The sequence below is a fragment of the Tursiops truncatus genome, chromosome X (assembly GCF_011762595.2).
Source record: "Tursiops truncatus isolate mTurTru1 chromosome X, mTurTru1.mat.Y, whole genome shotgun sequence".
NCBI lineage: Eukaryota > Metazoa > Chordata > Mammalia > Artiodactyla > Delphinidae > Tursiops > Tursiops truncatus.
Genome location: NC_047055.1, coordinates 126,274,428 through 126,296,128, shown reverse-complemented (window position 1 = coordinate 126,296,128; position 21,701 = coordinate 126,274,428). Strand labels below are relative to the sequence as shown.

The 21,701-nt window shown below is 40.6% G+C and overlaps 1 long non-coding RNA gene across 1 annotated transcript; it reads left to right on the top strand.

The window, feature by feature from the left end:
* Nucleotides 1–439: 439 nt before the first annotated feature.
* Nucleotides 440–7,761, top strand: LOC141277657 (uncharacterized). The gene is made up of 4 exons (XR_012329411.1): nucleotides 440–513; nucleotides 7,060–7,148; nucleotides 7,397–7,440; nucleotides 7,561–7,761. It is a non-coding gene; the product is annotated as an uncharacterized lncRNA (long non-coding RNA).
* The last annotated feature ends 13,940 nt before the right edge of the window (nucleotides 7,762–21,701 follow it).

The window sequence follows — 21,701 nt, the reverse complement described above, 5'->3', positions numbered from 1 at the left end:
TAGAAAACAAACTCATGGTTACCAGGGGGTAGGTGGCAGGGGAGGGATACATTGGGAGATTGGGATTGACATATACACACAACTATATATAAAATAGATAACTAATAAAGACCTAGTGTATAGCACAGGGAACTCTACTCAGTACTCTGTAATGACCTATATGGGAAAAGAATCTAAAAAAGAGTGGGTATACGTAAAACTGATTCACTTTGCTGTACATCTGAAACTAACACAACATTGTAAATCAACTATGCTCCAATAAAAATTAATTTTAAAAAAGATGATATGTGTAAGCCATCAGGGAAACAAAACCACAATGAGATACTACTTCACACACACACACACACACACACACACACACACACACACACACACACACACACACACACTCTACAGTCAAGAAGACAATACCAAGTGTTGGAGAGGATTTAGGGAAATTGGAACTGTTGCCCATGGCTGGTGAGAACATAAAGTGGTACGTCTGTCTTGGGAAACAATCTGGCAGTGCCTCCAGTAAGTATGGAGTGATCCTATGACCCTACAAATCCATTGCTAGGTATACACAGAAAAGCAAGGAAAACACATCTACACAAAAACCTGTACACGAATGTTCACAGCATCATTAATTCATCACAGCTTAAAAAGTGGAAACCACCCCAATGTCCGTCATCAGATAAATGCATAGAAAAAATATGGTCTGTGCATACAATGAAATACCATTCAACACTTAACAGACATGAAGTCATGTTGCGTGCGAGGACGTGCATAACCTGATGTCAAGTCAAATAAACCCCGCACAGAAGATCACATAGTATAATATATGATTCCATTTATATGATGTGTGCAGAATAGGTAAGTCTATAGTGACAGAAAGTAGATTGCTGGTTGCCTAGGGTTGGGAGGTGATTGCTAAGGAGTGTGGGTTTTTTTTTAAGGTAACAAAAATATTCTAAAAGTGGATTACGGTGATAGCTGCACAAATCTGAGAGACTATTAAAAAACCATGGCATTGACCCGTTAAATGGGTGAATCGCATAGTATGTAAATTTTAACTCGATAAACAGTTTGAAATGCATACATCTTAATAAAGATCATACCTGCGTATTACAGAGGGCAGGACAGAGGTGGGGAGAGGGGTGAGGTAGAAAGAGAGAGACGGGTTCATAAAGCTGTTCCTGAAGTTCCTTCCTCAGCTTGGAATCTGCTGTCCAAGGAGGAAATGTATATTGTCCCAGTGTTGGGGAGTAATCCTGGCATTAGCAAGGTTCATGAATTAAACTGAGATCCCATGATCAGTCCTAACATTTTAGTAGTGCAGAAGGGTATGCCAACAGGATGTAAAAGAAGAAACTGGTAGGCATTTTTCCTGGTGCAGAGCATGACCTGTACTTGAAACAAACTGAAGCAACAATAGGCAAGAAACATCCCTAGACATACTTTATTTCTTCTTTTTTTAAAAAAATTATTGGGCTTCCCTGGTGGCGCAGTGGTTGAGAGTCCGCCTGCCGATGCAGGGGACGCGGGTTCGTGCCCCGGTCCGGGAAGATCCCACATGCCGCGGAGCGGCTGGGCCGGTGAGCCACGGCCGCTGAGCCTGCGCGTCCGGAGCCTGTGCTCCGCAACGGGAGGGGCCACAACAGTGAGAGGCCCGCGTACTGCAAAAAAAATTATTTACTTGTTTATTTTTGGCTGCATTAGGTCTTCGTTGCTGCACGCAGGCTTTCTCCAGTTGCGGCGAGCAGAGGCTGCTCTTCCTTGCAGTACACGGGCTTCTCATTGCAGTAGCTTCCCTTGTTGCAGAGCGTGGGCTTCAGTAGTTGTGGCGCATGAGTTTAGCTGCTCCATGGCATGTGGGATCTTCCCGGACCAGGGATCTAACCCGTGTCCCCTGCATTGGCAGGCAGATTCTTAACTACTGCCACACCAGGGAGGTCCCCATACTTTATTTCTTAATGTGAGATTGCATTGCAACAGATAAAATGAAAGAAATCATGCTGTTGGACTGAGCAAAAATGTTTAACTTCCTTTCCTACCCTTTCCAAATTGTTAATTGACAGAAAATATGCTTTCTATTAAAAAGGATTACGTTCCTGATACTTCTTAATACCAAGAAAGCTATGTCGAAGCCAGACAAAACAGTCAGAGTATAAGGAGCACATGCCACCCAAACATGGCAGAAAGTCTGTTTTACATAAAACCTCAGAGTCAACAGACTGCGGGGAAATTTTTTAAACGAATAAATAAATCATCACAGAGCAGCTGGAAAGAGGAGTATATTCCTCAGAGATGAGAGAAATGAAAGGGAGCAAAAGTCCAAAGAAGAAATGGAATTGGGAACTGGGAATTTTCCCTTTCGTATATGCACGTGCCAACCCTGGTAACGTAAATGCTGGTTTGTACACGAGCACATATAAGGGAGTAGGAGAAAGGGATGGAAACATCGTCTGGTCCAAGAAGGTTAGGCAGGCATCCAAAAACAAGCCCCAAACACTAAGATCCCCAAAAGAAGTGTGCATTTGCAGAAAATGAACAGTATGTAAGGGAAATCTTCTTTTTGATTTAAATTGAGGTATAGTTGCTCTACAAATCATCAGTTACAGGTGTCCAATATGGTGATGCACAGATTTTAAAGGTTATACTCCATTTATAGTTATTGTAAAATGTGGGTTATATTCTTCGTGTTGTACAATACGTCCTTGTAGCTTATTCTAAACGTAATCGTTTGTACCTCTTACTCCCCTCCCCCATCCTGCCCCTCCCCGCTGGTAACCACTAGTTTGTTCTCTAGATCTGTGAGTCTGCTTCTTTTTGTTATATTCACTAGTTTGCTGTACTTTTTTGATTCCACATATAAGTGATATCATACGAGGGAAGTCTTGTTGAAAAGCACATCGTTGAGAATACTTCCCAATCTGAGCTCGGTGTGGATGAAGAGAAATAAATGAATGAATGAACGAATGAATGAGAAAAAACCAGAATCTCCCCCCGATACGTCCAAGAAAATCCTTTACCTGTGTGTCTTTGCCACCAGAATTCATTCCATTTGTTTGCCTGAAAATCCTAAATTGAAACCATAGCTTAAAATAGTTCTAAACTGGATGTACCTCCAAAGGCTTGGTAGAAACACACTGACATTTTCTTCAGAGGGATGCACTTCAAATGGAATCCTCAAAGAATTCCTATAAATACAGTGCCAGGAACACCAACTCATCTAAACATCCCCACAAAAACAAACAAAAACCAAAAAATCATCCAAGGAAAAGAGGCACCAGGAGAGAAGCAGAAACAACAACCCACAGAAAGAGGTCTGCAAATGCAAAAGCAGTCGGGCCCCTAAAAGTCCAAATGAAAAAGAAGTACGTGTAAAATATTAGAAGAAATAAAATATGCATGGGAAATATGATGAAGAAACAAGGTTATAGCCACAATTTTGCCAGCCGACTTGCAAAACGATTGACTTAAACAGCAAATGAAGAGAAAATTAGTAAGCCAGAGGGTAGACTGGGGCACATTAGAAAGAATGTTGCAAAAAAGACCCCCCCCCAAAAAAAAGGGAAAGTAGGAAAGAGGCATTAAAAGACATAGAACAAAGGGGGTGAGAAATCACTGCCTACATGTAATTAGAGTTTTACAAAGACATGATAGAGAGATTGGGAAGAAGGTAGTATCAAACGCACAATGATTAAGAAATTTCAAGAACAGAAGCAAGACACCATTGCCTGGATGGAGACACAACCTATCTGAGAGTGTAAATGAAAAAAAAAAATCCAAGGCAAGGTATGTTGTCATCAAAGAAGCAAAGAACACAGAACACAGATGTTAAAGGAGCTGTAGAGGGAAGAGCCACGTTTCTACCTTTAGTAGAAAAAAACTAGACTGTCTCCTGACTTCTCGTGGAAACGAGTAGCCACTGGAATTATGCATACCTTCAAAACTCTGAATGAAAATAACTGTCAACCTAGGATTGTATGTCCAGAGAAGCTCCTTTTAAGGCAAACAGGAAGTAAAGGTATTTTTAGACAACAAAAAGGAGAGGTCTGCCGATAACACTGCTTTCTTCAGTGAAGTCTAAAGGATGCATTAAATAATTAGAACATATTCAATAAAGGATGCGTTAAAGAAAGAACATATTCAAAGAGAAATGCAGAGAATGCGGAGGGAGGGGGGAAGAAGCAAACGTGGGGAAAAATCTAAACAAAGTTTAGATTGTATAATGATACACATGAAAGGCTGCAGCAGCCTAACACTTGGGGATTTGATTCGAGTTGATACACACGAATGATGTAGATTACTTTAGGACTTAAATATGTGCATTAAAGTATCTAGAGAAGTCATTAAAATCATGCACAGAGGGTATATATAACTTCTGGAAATGTAACAGGAAAAACTGGAGGGCTAGTTGCAAAGAATCAAAGAAAGGAGGATGGCTATGGAAGGGGAGCCGTGTAAGATGAAAGAGGGTAGAAAGCGCACAGATACATCAACATCCTACCAAATGCTAATCAAATCAATTTTCCTATTCCAAGATGACAACTGGAGGACTGGGTTATCAGAAAATGCATCTGTATGCTGTTTGCAGAGAACACAGATGTAAGAAGCAACTAGATGGAAAAAGAAATGTCACATATCTGCTGCTCAAGAGTAGGTGGATGTAACTGTTGATATTGGAGAAAATGAACTAGAAGTCACAAAGGATTATTCCACGTAAAGAGGGTCAGTAGACATAGAAAACAAAATTATGGTTACCGAAGGGGAAGGGGTAAATTAGGTGTTTGGGATTAACAGATACAAACTACTGTACATAAAATAGATACACAAGGATTTACTGTGTAGCACAGGGAACTATACTCAGAATCCTATAATAACCTATAATGGAAAATAATCTGAAAAATATATATATATATAACTGAATCACTTTGCTGTATTCCAGAAACTAATATTATAAATCAAATTCAATTAAAAGAAAATACAGGGTAACTACGTATTGCTAAGAAGTTCACTGCTCCAGGAAGATACACCAAGTCTAAACTTGTTTATATTTATTAGCAGCGCATCAATACTTGAAGCACATTTGGCGTAACAATGAGAACTCGACCAATCCATAACCTTAGTGAGTTAACTTTCTGCTCGTGGCAATTGGTACATTAAGCAGACTACATCAAGAGAAAACACGGAGCATTTGTATAGTACAGCTAACGCACAATGAATACATTTCCTAAGGTGCATGTGTAGAACACGACTGCCCCCAAACCGGAGACTCAACATGCGTCTCTGAGTCCCACAGAACTTTAACAGCAAATGAACACATCGCGAATTATAAAGCCAGTCTGAAGAAATGGGAGGACGAGTTACACAAAAGTTTGAAAATTAATCCCCTCTCTCCTCAGTAACCAGTGGGACCATGACAGCACGATCATTTAAATTAGAAAATATTGGAACTGAATGAAGGTGGAAATGGTACATCTTGAAACTAATTCGTCTACATTCAAACTAAGACGGAAAGGAAAGGAAAAGAAGCCACACACTTATAGAAGCTGTTTGCAATCATTTTAATTGACAAAACATTAGAATGCAGGATATATAGATATGTATATCTGTGTATGAACCAATTGGGAAAAGTTGAATAGAAAAATCGACTAGTAAGTTATGGAAGAGAGTGGAGCGTCTGATGAACATGTTTGTTTCATGCTAATTTGACTGAAACAAACAACTTTTGAGAGAGGATTTTCCATCATTCTTACATTTATGAATAGTTTCCTTCTCAAAGGTTCACGGCAATAAATAGCTTTACTCTGAATGGTACATGTGTGTAAATGGGATACATTTTTATTTACTGTGTTTTCTGTAACTTCTGTTTTGCATCGTATTAATGTAATTCCCTCTGCTTCCTTTTGATCTGCCTCGCTCCAGGCCACAACTGGTCTTTGTTTTCCTTTAACCTTCCTGAATCATTTATTTTATCTATGCATTCTTAAGGGCTGAATTTAATCAGTATTTTTCAAGTGAAATCACTATCTTTATGTCTTTATAGGTGATTGCAACTGATTCATTTACATTACCATGAGTGACACATATAGGAACACTTTCAAAATTTTGGTTTATGCATTAAACATGATTTTACTGACATTAGAATATGTAGCTTTTCCTAGTAAGACATCATATATATACAAACACATATATAACACACATATAGATACCTGTAAAAACATACTATACGTATACACATATACATTTACATATGTACATATACATAGTCTGTTGTTACAGGTATATATATGTATATAAAAACACATGCACGTGCGCGCGCACACACTTATGATTTAACTCTTTCTGAAGGGATATCCATTTCCTTTTTAAAAATATTCAGGTCTTCTGTCCACTTTTTAATTGAACTTGTTTTCATATTGTATGAGCTGTGTATATTTTTGGATATTAATTAATTAATTTTATATTAATTAATATTAATTAATTATTTATTAATATTATTAATATTATTAATATTAATTAATTAACCCCTTATCGATTGTATCATTTGCAAATATTTTCTCCCAATCAGTAGGTTGTCTTGGCGTTTTGCCGATGGTTTCCTTTGCTGTGCCAAAGCTTTTAAGTCTAATCAGGTCCCATTTGTTTATTTCTCCTTTTGTTTTCTGAGCCTCAGGAGACAGATCCAAAAAGATATTGCTACATTTTATGTCAGTGTCCTGCCTGCGTTTTCCTCTAGGAGTTTTACAGTATGCAGGAACCAAAGAGCCCTTGGAAATGAGGGATTGTTCCTGAAAGACAATTGCAAACCATTCTGTTGATGTCCCCTCAGTGTGTTCCCAACTACAATACGAGTGGGAAACAATCTGAAACTCTTCCATGACGGAGGACAACCCTCCACTGGTTCCTGTTGTTTTGCTTTGTTTTCACCAAAGATCCGTGTTTCTTTGTGTGTTCGATACCGTTTGTTCCAGAGAGTCGATTAACTATAAGTTCTATGAGCTATATCCACTCTACCCCACAGCCTTCTTGAGACATGAACCCACATCTAACAGACCTTTGCTCTATCCACAGCACTTAACTCCAGTGCCATGGACGATATGGTCCATCACTAACGGGTCAGCCCTGGCTACATCAGTGGACGGGTACCAGGGAGCATCAAGGTACGGTATGAGCATCGGGCAAGCACGATTCGCTTTTTCACAGCGTTTAGACTTGAATGGATGTGGGAAACTATGGAGTTAGTCAATAAATGGTGAAAAAAGCAAACTTGTGAAAGCTTGTAGAAGAGAAGTGGAAAAATGTTTACCGATCACTGACAATGTGAAAAGCAATGTATTAAACTTGCTATCGAGTTTTGCTTAAAAGTTAGTTTAGCAAGAAAGAATAGATTTTTTTTTTTTTTCCTCAGAGTGATGTTTTTGGTGTTTCCAGTCTCCTGGAGTGTGTTTCATGGTGAGTAGGGGGCAGGGAAAATGATGCGGGCAGAGAGATTTCCTTGGGATCAGATCGTCTGATCCCACAATTCTTTTCTTCTTCCCTTCATTCAAAAATGACTTTTTCTTTGTCTACCAGAAGCCCAGAACTCCTCTATGTCTTGGGGCACATAGTGAGACAAAGTGGAAAAACACAGCCTTCCCTCAAGGAGTCAAGGTTTTGAGGCTAATACCGACAAGCTGGTTTGCAAGGTGTGTCCCTCAAGAAATAGTTACATGATACAGTATCACGTTTTCTGAATATTCAGTGATATTAAAACTGATTTTTAAATGCTATTAAAAATTGGTGCTTTAAATTACATGTCTAAAAAGTGATAATTATAAATGAGTTGGGTTGTATATATACCTTTCTTACAAAAGTCTTTGAATGCCAAATGCCTCTGTTAATAGCAGCTATTAAACTGGTGAATGAATGACTTATACCTATTAAATATAATCATTAGATATATATACACAGAAACATGCACACACACCTCGATACGTTACTCCTTATAAGAATTTTCTGTAAGGAGAATTAGATAGACCTTTATAGCAACGGAAACCTTTGCAGACACTGAAACCATTATTACATAGAATATAACCATACAACCCATTTGGTTCACCTTAGCTGCACTTTCACAAGCCCTTAAACAGTTGTCTTATGGTAGAACTACAGAGGAACGTCGGCATGTCCTTACATTGGAGGATTTTTTTTCCCCCTCTGCATTTTTTTTTCATTCATAAATGACATTTGGTATATCATAGATGTGGCACTCATGGGAGTGGGGAAAGGCTGGTTGACACAATTTGATATCCGTTAGAGGAAAATGAAATTTGACTTCCAACCTCATACTCCGTCATCACCTGCATGCTACACACGCACATGAGAAAATTTCCTGCATTTGTACGTTTGGACGCATGACATACGAATGTTCATAGAAATACTGTGTGTAAGAGTAAAATTTTAAAAAATCAAAACGACACAAGTCCATAAAGAGTAGAATGAAGAAATAAAGTGTGGGATGTTTAGCCAGTGAAATACTATAGAGCCATGACCCCCTCTGCATTTTTAAAAAATAATTTTTACTGGAGTAGATTTTTAATGTTGTGTTAGTTTCTGCTGTACAGCAAAGTGAATCTGTTATTCCTATACATGTATCCACTGTTTATTAGATTCCTTCCCCATGTAGGTTATTAGAGTATTGAGTAGAGTTCCCTGTGCTGTACAGTAGGTCTAAACCAGATAGTTGCCTCTTTGCTTTTCTTTTTCTTTCATTGTCACTTTTCTTAACTCATCAAAGTCACTTCGAAGCCCGTCCCCATTTTCCTTTGTCATAAACGAACCTATTTTGTTCAAGGATGAAAGTGTCGTTTTATAGAGAAAAAATGGTCGAATGTTGGGGATTTCATATGTATAAATGTGTACTGGGGCTAGTTGCCTTTTAAAAAAGAGGGCATACAGCTTAATTCAAGCCTACATCGATCTAATTCTGAGGAGACTTGGTTATTCCTTTACTAGTCATATTGTTCTTTTCTCTGTACACGGGCTCTCACTGTTGGGGCCTCTCGTTGCGGAGCACAGGCTCCGGACGCGCAGACTCAGCGGCCGTGGCTCACGGGCCCAGCCGCTCCGCGGCATGTGGGATCTTCCCGGACCGGGGCACGAACCCGTGTCCCCTGCATCGGGAGGCGGACTCTCCAACCACTGCGCCACCAGGGAAGCCCGGTTATTCCTTTATTAATTTCATAAAAATGTTTTTATATGTCAGTCCTTTTATTAGGAGCTGAAAGCAGAGGGAATATTTTCCTAAAAAGGCTCTAAATACATGTGGGGATAAGATGGGAATATTTTGGCGAAGGTTGGACCTGAGACAGCATGTGCAGTGGCTAATGCCCATCTTTTCCTGCATCTTCAGCAACCCTTTCACCCCAGCTGTTCTTCCAGCCCTCAGAAGCCCCTGTCCCAGGGGTGCTGTTGCCTTTTCCTCTGCTTGCTCTGTCCATGAACTTGCTTGTGGACAGCGTACCGCAGCTGGCTGTGAGCCTGACTTTCCCTCACCCTGGCAAGCTGTGTCCCTCTTGGGGCTGCTGCCTTCCAGCCAAATCCTAGATCAACTGCACAAAACTCAGCCAGCTGCCCTCTTCCTCATCTGCACAGCACAACGCCTTATCAGAAGGATATTTGTGCCACGCCTCATGAATCCCTAGACCCCAGTGACCCCACGGTAACCGTCTGCAAGATACCAGCTGTGTAAGATCAAGTTACTCTGCCTCGAGGGTGACTCCCAAACAAGGCAAAATCATCCCGTTAAGACACAACAGATCCAGGGGAAGGATCAGAGAATAAGGCAAGGAGGTACGTGTGCTTCTGCCTGTAGGTAGGAACAAAGCATGATCCTAATCACGGTGTAGATTTGTGGATGTACAAGTTTACAGAGACTTGGCTGTACTGCAGGTGGTACTTCTTCAATACGGTTTAACTTTTCCTGTTCTGAATGGCTTATGCTCACATTAACTCAAGAATCTGAGTAGACAGAAAGGAAACAAAAGACTATATGTGCATTATATATACTTACATATTTATATTTAACATATGTACCTTGATTTATGATAAAATCATAGCCTCAAAAATTTGCAACTGTAATATGGTTATAAAAAGGTGATACACAGCACAAAAACAGAATTATACATCAGTGGTACAGGATAGAAAACCCAGAGGTAAACCCATGCACCTATGGTCACCTAATCTATGACAAAGGAGACAAGAATATACAATGGAGAAAAGACAGTCTCTTCAATAAGTGGTGCTGGGAAAACTGGACAGCTACACGTAAAAGAATGAAATCAGAACACACCCTCACTTCATGCACAAAAATAAACTCAAAATGGATGTAAGACCTAAATGTAAGACAGGACACTATAAAACTCAGAGGAAAACATAGGAAGAACACTCTTTGACATAGATCACAGCAAGATCTTTTTTGACCCACCTACTAATGAAAATAAAAACAAAAATAAACAAATGGGACCTCATGAAACTTAAAAGCTTTTGCACAGTAAAGGAAACCATAAACAAGACGAAAAGACAACCCTCGGGAGAAAATATTTGCAAACAAAGCAAGGGACAAAAGATTAATGTCCAGAATATACAAACCACTCAGGCAGCTCAATATCAAAACAAACAATCCAAGCAAAAATTGGGCAGAAGACCTAAATAGACATTTCTCCAGAGAAGACATACAGATGGCCAAGAGGCACATGAAAAGACGCTCAACATCGCTAATTATTAGAGAAATGCAAATCAAAACTACAATGAGGTATCACATCACATTGGTCAGAATGGCCATTATCTAAAAATCTAGAAACAATAAATGCTGGAGAGGGTGTATAAGTATAAGAGAATCCTCTTAGACTGTTGGTGGGAATGTAGACTGGTGCAGCCACTATGGAGAACAGTATGGAGGTCCCTTAAAAAACTTTAAAAATAGAACTACCATCTGACCCAGCAATCCCACTACTGAGCATATACCCTGAGAAAACCATAATTCAAAAAGACACATGCACCCCAACGTTCACTGCAGCACTATTTACAGTAGCCAGGTCATGGAAGAAACCTAAGTGTCCATCGACAGAGGAATGGATAAAGAAGATGTGGTACATATATAGAATGGAATCTTACTCAGCCATAAAAAGGAACGAAATTGGGTCATTTGTAGAGATGTGGCTGGACCTAGAGACTGTCATATCATACAGAGTGAAGTAAGTCAGAAAGAGAAAAACAAATATAATCTATTAATACATATATGTGGAATCTAGAAAAACAGTGCAGATTAACCTATCTCCAGGGCAGGAATAGAGACACTGACAGAGAGAACGGACGTGTGGACATGGCAGGGGGATGGGGGGCAGGGGAGGGTGGGATGAATTGGGAGAATAGGTTTGACATAAATACACTACCATGTGTAAAATAGGTAGCCAGTGGGAACGTGCTGTATAGCACAGGGACCTGAGCTCGGTGCTCTGTGGGGACCTAGATGGGTGGGATGGGGGTGGGGGGGGAGGTCCAAGAGGGAGGGGATGTATGTATACATAGAGCTGAATCACTTCATTGTACAGCAGAAACTAACACAACATTGTAAAGCAATTATACTCCAATAAAAAAAAGGTGATACACGTGTATATACATAAATGCATACATATATGTATATATAAACATTCTTGTTACATGCAAAGGTATAATTGCGTATAGATACTTATATTATAACTGCAACTCTACTTCTGCGTGTAACAAGGACATATATTTAAATTAGCTAACCTAGAGATTACCATACTGAGTGAAGCAAACCAAATATATGATATCACTTATATGTGGAATCTAAAAAAAATTATACAAATGAAATTATACGCAACAGAAATAGACTCACAGACATAGAAAACAAACATGGTTATCACATGGGAAAAGGGGGAGTGAAAAATTAGGAGTATGAGATTAACAGACTCACTACTACACATAAAATACATAAACAACAAGGACTTGCTGTAGAGCACAGGGAACTATACTCAGTATCCTCTAATAACCTATAATGGAGAAAAGCCTGAAAAAGAATGAATATATGTGCATATGTGTAACTGATTTGCTTTGCTGCACTCCTGAAAGTAACGCAACATTGTAAATCAACTATACTTCTTTTTTTTTTTTTTTTTTTGTGGTACGCAGGCCTCTCACTGTTGTAGCCTCTCCCGTTGCGGAGCACAGGCTCCAGACGCGCAGGCCCAGCGGCCATGGCTCACGGGCCCAGCCGCTCCGCGGCATGTGGGATCCTCCCGGACCGGGGCACGAACTCGCGTCCCCTGCATCGGCAGGCGGACTCTCAACCACTGCGCCACCAGGGAAGCCCTCAACTATACTTCTATTAAAAAAAAAACCTCACTACTGAAAAAATAAATTAGACAACCTAAATTCTGATATAATTTAAATGTGATACATATACGTATTGTATAAAATTGTCTTTGCAAGTAACAATAATGATGCATTTAAATCAACTTGCTTAAATAGTTGTGATACAAATACATACATGTATTCATATACACACAATTATGCCTTTGCATGTAACGATAACAAAGGTATTTATTCCATTATGTGGCAGGCACTGAACAAGGCTCCAGAAACATAACTGTGGAAGAATATTCATTAATTCATATTTGCCTCAAAGATGGTAATGTACTTTTGCTTTCATGGTAAAGGATTATTTTGAAGTACACTTAAAACATAAAACTATTTTATAGGAGGGTTTGATTTCCCATATTGTGTAAATCCAGTCTTTTCATTTTGCATCACAACAATTTAACTAACGTCGTAACTTCACTTCATGTTGGGTGCGTGCTTTGTAACCTGGTGGGGAGCCAGGTCTGGTATTCAGTCTCGGCTTCATTTCTAAATTGCTATGAAACTTTAGGAAAGTCATTTTATCCTCTGATTCTCTTCTAGTTTTTCATGTGAAAAATGCAAATGAAAACACAGATATCGTGGAGCTGCAGAGGAATTAAAAATAATTGACGTGAGATTTTTACCTAGATGTGGAAGACCTGAAGTAGCGGGTTAAAATATTTTGACTTTCATTCCGTAGGCAACAGGCAAAAAAGTACAGGATTTGGGGAAGGTGGACACAGTTACAATACATCTTACTTAGGGAGTGTTGCGTTCCCTAAGCAGAAATGGGGGAGTGAAAAAGTGCCAACTCACAGCATCAGAATATCAAAAGACCACATGTAGACAGAGTGAACTGGGGACATCTGTTGAGATCCTCTAAACCGAAAAGCAATGATTAAATTTTTCATTTGCAACCTGAAATGGAATTTTCAAACTCATTAGAGAAACTTAAATAACATGAGAAACGATAAAAAATAAAAAAATAGATGACTGTTCCACGGAATCTGAATTATGCAGCTACTGTTACTATCTCGAAGATGAAAACTAACCGTGAAAATGACAAACCATCCTACTGTGGATTTTATTAAGCTCGACAGAGAAGTTCAACTTTACGCAGTTAAGAAATGATAGAATCCATTCTCTCTTCTATTTATTTAACAGATATTTTAGTAAGAGTCTTCAGTACGCTGGAGACCATGAGAGACAGCGAGGTTCATAAGCTTTGGTCCCCCAAGAGAATAAAAATTCAGTGAATAAGACAAAAGAATAAAGAATAAGCCAGATATAGGGCATCCATCATACACAACTTCTGTATATGTTCATTGGAAGGAAAAAGGACATTTGTTACGGTGAGCGGAAGCAATGCAAAGAGGAAATAATTTTTTTAAATAAAGATAAAAAGAGCAAACGGAGTGGATGAGGGGCTGCTGGTGAGACTTCAGGAAAATAGGATCCGTTGCAGCTGACAGAGAGAGCAAGACGGGGCGATGACCAATGGGTTTGGCCACAAGGAGATCATGGGGAGAAATTGTAAAACATGGCTCTGCGGGGGCTTCCCTGGCGGTCCAGTGGTTGGGACTTCACCTTCCAATGCAAGGGGGGTGGGTTCGATCCCCGGTTGGGGGATCCCACATGCCTTGCAGCCAGAAAACAAAAACATAGAACAGAAGCAATATTGTAACAAATTCAATAAAGGCTTAAAAAAATATGGCTCTGTGGCGTCCTGGGGACTGTGGTCTGATAGGAATGGACTCGAGAGAATAAAGGTGCAGAAAGAAGGTGACGAATGCACTCACACGATCGAGGAACTCTTCTGAGGAGGGTTGCAAAGAAAGATGGGGTATGTGCTAGAGCTTTGTTTAAAAAGTATCGTAAAATGAGAGAGGGGATGGTGTAACTTCTGGTGGGAGTAACCACGGGCAGAGTTGAATGCTTGGGGCATGCAGGTGGGGGGGGGGGGGGCGTTGAACATCTTGGCCACTTGCCAAGGGTGTGAGCTTCAGCGAGTTAACTTATTTCTAGAGTCCATCATATCCTTGTGTACAAAGAAGAATGAGATCCATCTTGAAGGGTCACTGAGGAGATGCGAGAAAAACAGAAAATGCACCCAAGACAAAACACAGATGTGTGTTGGAGATGAGGGCAGTGTTGAGGAAGAAGAGATGGTTAAGGTAAAGATTCAGGAAGAAGCACCAGAGGGGGACGACGAGGGGGCAGAAGAGATTAGGAGGAGATGAAGAAACAAGCAGGAAGGAGGTCAGAGAAGCGAGGAATCAACAGGAGAGGAGAAAGGCCAGAAAAAGCAGAGAGAAGACGACGGCACCAGTCTATTGTTTGGAAATGTCACTTTACATTGAACTCAGGAGGGAAAGGTAAAGACATTAGTTACGGGGCTGTACGTGTAGTGAACACTAGGATAAAAGTATGTGATGATGCTAACGTGCACTGGGTGGCAAATTAAAAAAAAAAGAAAAAAATGAAGGGATTTCACATTTCCTTTGAGAATATTACTGAGAACACTGTCAATGCCAGGGGAATGCTAGAATCCCAAGGGAAGAGCAGACTTACTTCCCTGGTGGCACGGTACCGAAGAATCCGCCTGCCAATGCAGGGGACACGGGTTTGAGCCCTGGTCCGGGAAGATCCAACATGCCGCGGAGCCACTAAGCCCGCGAGCCACAACTACTGAGCCCACGTGCCACAACTACTGAAGCCCGCATGCCTAGAGCCCGTGCTCCGCAACAAGAGAAGCCATTTCAATGAGAAGCCCGCGCACCGCAACAAAGAGTAGCCCCCGCTCGCCGCAACTAGAGAAAGCCCACGTGCAGCAATGAAGACTCAACACAGCCAAAAATTAATAAATAAATTTTAAAAAACTAAACAAAACAAACGAACAAAAACACCCCCAAAGAGGCCACTTACCACCTGAGCCGGCTGGGGGTCCACTGGGAGAAGGTGGCCTCCGACAGGACTAAATCCATGGATCAGCGACTAACCCTGATGTATTTCCTCTTCTCTCGTGGCAACATGCATGCCTTTCTTCTCCGACTTTCCTCCCCCTCCCTGTCCTCCTTCTTCTTCTGCAGCTGCTGCTGCTGCTGCTTCTGCTACTCATCTCCCCCTCCTTCTCCCCCGGGGAGAAAAACAATCTAAGCTTTTCTCTTGAGCTTGATACATTTGAGATCTTCTGAGATGATCAAATGGGGAGACCACAAAAGTCAACTGATTTTATAAAATGAGAGTCTAGAAAGGAGGCCCTCGGGCACAACAAAGGAGAAATCAACTGATGGAGATGAGATTTAAAACATGGAAATAGAAACAATAGCCAAGACATGGAAACAAAGTAAGTGTCCATCACAGAGGAATGGATAAAGAAAATGCGGTACAAGTACACAATGGAATATTACTCAGCCATGAAAAAGAATGAAATAATGCCATTTGCAGCAACATGGGTGGACCTGGAGATCATCATACTAAGTGAAGTCACATAGACAAAGACAAATACCATATGATATCACTTATATGTGGAATCTAAAATACGACACGCATGAACATATATATGAAACAGAAACAAGACTCACAGACAGAACAGGTGTGTGGTTACCAAGGGGGAAAGAGGGGAGGGATAAATTAGGAGTTTGGACTTAACATATATAAAATATATAAATTACTATATATACAATAAACAACAAGGTCCTACTGTATAGCACAGGGAACTATACTCAATATTTTGTAATAACCTATAATGGAAAAGAACCTGAAAAGAATGTGTATGTGTATAATGCCCTCAAAAACTCTAGCCACGGATGAGAATTGGGGTAAGAAAAGGATGTTGGGGGGGGGGGCGTCCAGAGAGGCTTAACTTTGGGGCCAATGTGTCTGCAATACGTCTAGCGTATATATCTCTCATAATACGTAAAAGATAATTGAAAGAAAAAAAAATCGGGTGACAAAGCTTCAGGAGGCCCACTCAGTTTTTTCTCTCTGCTACATCAAAGTACAACAAATTTAGAAGCTTTAACTACCAGTCATTTATTATCGCACAGTTGCCATGGGTCAGCAGTCAGGGCCCAGGGCAGAAGATCTAAACAGACATTTCTCCAGAGGAGACATACAGATGGCTAAAAAGCACATGAAAACATGCTCATCATCACTAATTATCAGATAAATGTGAATCAAAACTACAATGAGAGCTTCCCTGGTGGCGCAGTGGTTGAGAGTCCGCCTGCCGATGCAGGGGACACGGGTTCGTGCCCCGATCCGGGAAGATCCCACATGCCGCGGAGCAGCTGGGCCCGTGAGCTATGGCCGCTGGGCCTGCGCGTCCGGAGCCTGTGCTCCGCAACGGGAGAGGCCACAACAGTGAGAGGCCCTCGTACCACAAAAACAAAACAAAACAAAACTACAATGAGGTATCACCTCACACTGGTCGGAATGGCCATCACCAAAAAGTCTACAAACAATAGATGCTGGAGAAGGTGTGGAGAAAAGGGAACCCTCCTGCGCTGTTGGTGGGAATGTAAACTGATACAGCCACTATGGAGAACAGTATGGAGGTTCCTCAGAAAACTAAAAATAGAGCTACCATATGATCCAGCAATCCCACTTCTGGTCATATATACAGAGAAAACCATAATTAGAAAAAGTACATGCACCCCAATGTTCATAGCAGCACTATTTACAATAGTCAGGACATGGAAGCAACCTCAATGTTCACTGATAGATGAATGGATAAAGAAGATGTGGTACATATTATACAATGGAATATTACTCAGCCATAAAAAAGAATGAAATAATGCCATTTGCAGCAACATGGATGGACCTAGAGGTTATCATACTAAGGGAAGTAAGTCAGACAGAAAAAGACAAATATCATATGATATTGCTTATATGAAGAATCTAAAAAAAAAAACCATACAAATGAACTTATTTATTAGAAAACAGACTCACAGGCTTGGGGAACGAACTTATGTTTACCAAAGGGGAAAGCATAGGGAGAGAGGAGGGATAAACTGGGAGACTGGGATGAACACATGCACACTACTATGCATGACAGGTAACCCACAAGGACCTGCTGTATAGCACAGGGAACTCTACCCAGTATTCTGTGATAACCTATGAGAAAAGAATCTAAAAAAGAATGAACATATGTATTTGCATCATGGAATCACTGTGCTGTACACCTGAAAGTAACAGCATTGTCAATCAACTCTACTCCAATAAAGTGAAAATAAAAAAACAGAAGTCTGGGCCCTGCGTGGATGCGATGTGTCCTCTGTTCAGAGTCTCACAGGGTCAAAATCAAGGTGTCAGCAGGGCTGTGATCCCTCACACAGGCTCTGGGGAAGTCCGGCTTCCGAGTTCATACATTATTGTCTGAATTCACTGCCACGCGGTTGTACAGCAGAAGTCCCGGCTGTCAGCTCTGTGCCTGCCTTGCTGCTTAAGGCTGTCCTCACTCTCAAGAAATGGCAGGTTGAACCCTTCTGACGCTATGAATCGCTCACACTTTTTTTCCTGCCACAGTATCTCTACCCTATAAACCAAGATAGTTCTCTGCTGTTAAGACCTCATGGGATTAGACTGGATTTACCTAAATAATCTAGGACTCTCTCCCTATGTAAGATTCTGAAATTTAATTACATCTGCAATTTCCCTTTTACCATGGCATGTTAACGTAGTCACAGATTGCTGGGCTTACTAATTTTTTTTATCATTTCCTTATGCCAATTGAAAAAGAAATGCACGCTATAGAAGTCGAGAATTACGCTTCGTTCGGCAGACATCCTGAGACCTTAAGCCCAGGAGACAGTCTCTCTGGTAGCTCTGGGGGACAGCTCCAAAGAGGTAGGGGAGGAGCCTGGATATATACGAGGTTTTGCAACAAAAACCAGGTAGTAGGAATGTCAAAAGATTACTGTTAATTAAAGAAAAAACAAACACCTCAAGTTAAAGATGTATGGGAAGATGCAAGAGTCTGGCCTCATTAAAGCCATTCCTTTGATATGCGCCTTAGCTACCTAGGGCCAGCATCCTGCTTTTCTCCATCCTGAATCCCCTCAGGGTGCATATTTGGGGTGATGCAGTGGCTGAGGGCTTGATGGCCTCAACATCCTTTGTTTAGTGATATGTCAGGTGACTTTCTTTGTCCATACTTAGATCCTAAGTTGTTTATTTCTTTAAAACTAAAATATAAATATTCATTCCAAATTCCTCTCTAGTTTGTCTTCTGTAGAGGTTCAAAAGCTTCGGAGAACACCAGACAGCCATGCCTACCTACAGTTAAATGGCTAAAAGCAACCCAGCTAATTTTTCCAAGGTACAAGGTGACATCTTAACTACTTTTTCTTAGTCCAAGACGACTCACTTCTGCTGTGGCCACAGTCAACCTTCTTTCTACAAGAGAACTTCACTGCCTCAAATCCCACATTTTCTTAAGGCAGCCGGTTCCCTTGACATGTCTTTTGAAGCAATGATTATGATCAGAGCCCATGTAATTCTGTCACTGTTTTCAAAGAAGGAGTTTAATCTAATAACTTATTACATTGTTGGTTCTCGCCGCAGCAGGTCTGAAGGATATTCAAGGTAAACCATCTCACATCAGCATTCGGCGGCTGGATACCCTTACCCTTCCTAATGAAAATTTATTTCAGGCTAGTAACACATTCTGCTCTCCGTTATATTGTTAAGGAGCTCTTCACGTGGGCTTTTTTGATATGCTGAGTTTATAACCAATAGTTTATGCTTGCCTGTTTTCCATTTAGAAATGAATGGCAAATAGATGAAGCCCTAAAGAAGAAAATTGGATTTTTAAATCACTCAGTTGTCTTATTAGGAAAAAAAAGAAAAAGAACTAACCAGGTGATGGTTCACACTCGGAGTTAAACCAGATACGCATTAACTCTACCGAAGATGGAAACCACAATGCCACTATTTAATTGGCCATGTCTTTGCTGTCTTGCTTTGTCTCTAGGAAGTAAACTTAGATTTACAAAATTACCAAGTGTCAGACCACTCGATCCGTTGCAGTGCTTGCAAATTAAAATTCCTTTAGGGCCAATGCTAATAATAAGGGACATGATGGGGCATGTAGGATACTGATGATGTATGTTGGGCTTAAAGTACCTGCAGGTTCAATATTTTAAAAAATCCAATTTGCAGGCCAAATGAAAAATACTTGTGAATTCAGACAATCGATTTGTCACCTGCTTTGGCCCCAAGTCCAACCTCTACCTATATCATACCCCTTCTGTCTCAGTCATAGTTTCCTCAGATGCCAATGGTTGATGCCACCTGGGGGACAGGCATCCCTTTAGTGAGAGGTTGTCCCATGTTCTTAAAGGTGGAAGATGGTGGTCAATCATGGAATCAGGCAGGAGCGAGGCAGCACACGAAGTGGCATGTAAATAACATGTGTCACCCACTGCCTTGCTACCCTCCAGTCTCCCTTGGGGCTTCCTGGAGCAATGTTCTGGAATTCCATCCCCCAGGCATCTGGGGCTTTCTCTGCATCTTTGCTGAACGTCTTCACTCAATGGGAATGTTCTCTGGTCCCCACAGCATCACCTCTTGCCTATGTTCCCAATATCTTTTACATAAAAAAAACACCACCAACAGCAGTAACACATCTCCATTTTTGGACACAGGACCTTTTTTAAACACACTGTCTCGAATTGGAAATCTGCAGAGATTTCTTTTCTGATCGGTTGTGGATTCCTCATATTATCGACAGATAAGTGGATAAAGAAGACGTGGTACATACACAACGGAATATTACTCAGCCATAAAAAGAATGAAATAATGCCATTTACAGCAACATGGATGGACCTAGAGATTGTCATACTAAGTGAAGTAAGTCAGACACAGACAATTATCATATGCTATCACTCATATGTGGAATCGAATTTAAAAAATGATACACATGAACTTACTTACAAAACAGAAACAGACTTACAAACATAGAAAACAAACTTAGGGTTACCAAAGGGGAAAGAGGGGGAGGGATGAATCAGAAGGCGGGTATTAACATACACACGCTACTATATATAAAATAGATGAACAACAAGGACCTACTGTAGAGCACAGGGAAGTATACTCAATATTTTCTAATAACCTATATGAGAAAAGTATCTGAAAAAGAATGAAAATACATATATATATATATATATATATATATATAGCTGAGTCACTTTACTGCACACCTGAAACTCACACAACATTGTAAATCAACTAGACTCTAATAAAATTAAAAAGAAAAAGAAAAGCTGATTTCGCCATGGGTGGGAGGCACAATGGGACACGGCTACTTCTGGAAATACATGCATTACGGATGCATACTGAAGCCAGCAGCTCCAGGGTCAGGGGAGGGGCGACCCTAAGCATCTACTGATGTAATTTCTGAAGGCAAGTCTTCGTGCCAACTGATTACAAGTTTATTCATACTTGGTTCCCTTGCTGTAACAAGGGGTGTGTTTTTGGTCATTGTTTTTGTTGCAGGTGTGTTTCTGCTAATGCTTTACTTTTTCCTTCTGCTGTCCTGAATCTCTGATGAGCACTTCTTTCTAACCATTCTTGTCTGTGCCACACTGCACTGACGTTCCTAATATCCTATGGCTTTGGATATATATATATTTTTGCCCCCGATGCTAAATAAAGACTAAATGATTTTAAAGTTGGTGCACACTCATTGTAAGAGAAAAAGCAGTGCATAAATGTGCCGTTACTGTTATTTGTGGAAAATGGTTATGCTGATGGATACGTTGCAGATTGTTGATTCCTTGAACAAAATGGCATTGTAACGATGCACCATTTGGGGGAGGGGTGGTAAAGACACTTTCCTACGGCTTAGGTAGTCATTTCGATTATTTCTAAATAATACTTCCCTGTGATACAATACACCAAGGCTTCCGACACATTCTTCAAGCAGAATCTTGAATCTGGGCACTGACAAATGGAATTCTGTCGCGGTGATGATCTGCTTTGGGTCAGAATGATTTATTCCCCCATGGAGTCGTTAAAGGGCTGTACCAAGACAGGATCCCGAGGAAACGGAAAGGAGAGTTTGGCTTCAAGAAGTTTTATAAAATTCACAGATGCCTACAATAACGCAGTGAAAACTGACCTTAAAGTCAACGTATGCTCACTCCATCACTTTAGACATAAGAAAATAGGCTACAAGGAGCCGCTGGCAGTTATTAATATTTTGGGGTCACGGAGCCTCTGAGCATCTGATTAAAATTACGAGCCTTTGCCTAAACCAATGCATAGGTGCATCAAACACTGTACGTTCTCTTTGAGTCTCCAGGGACTCG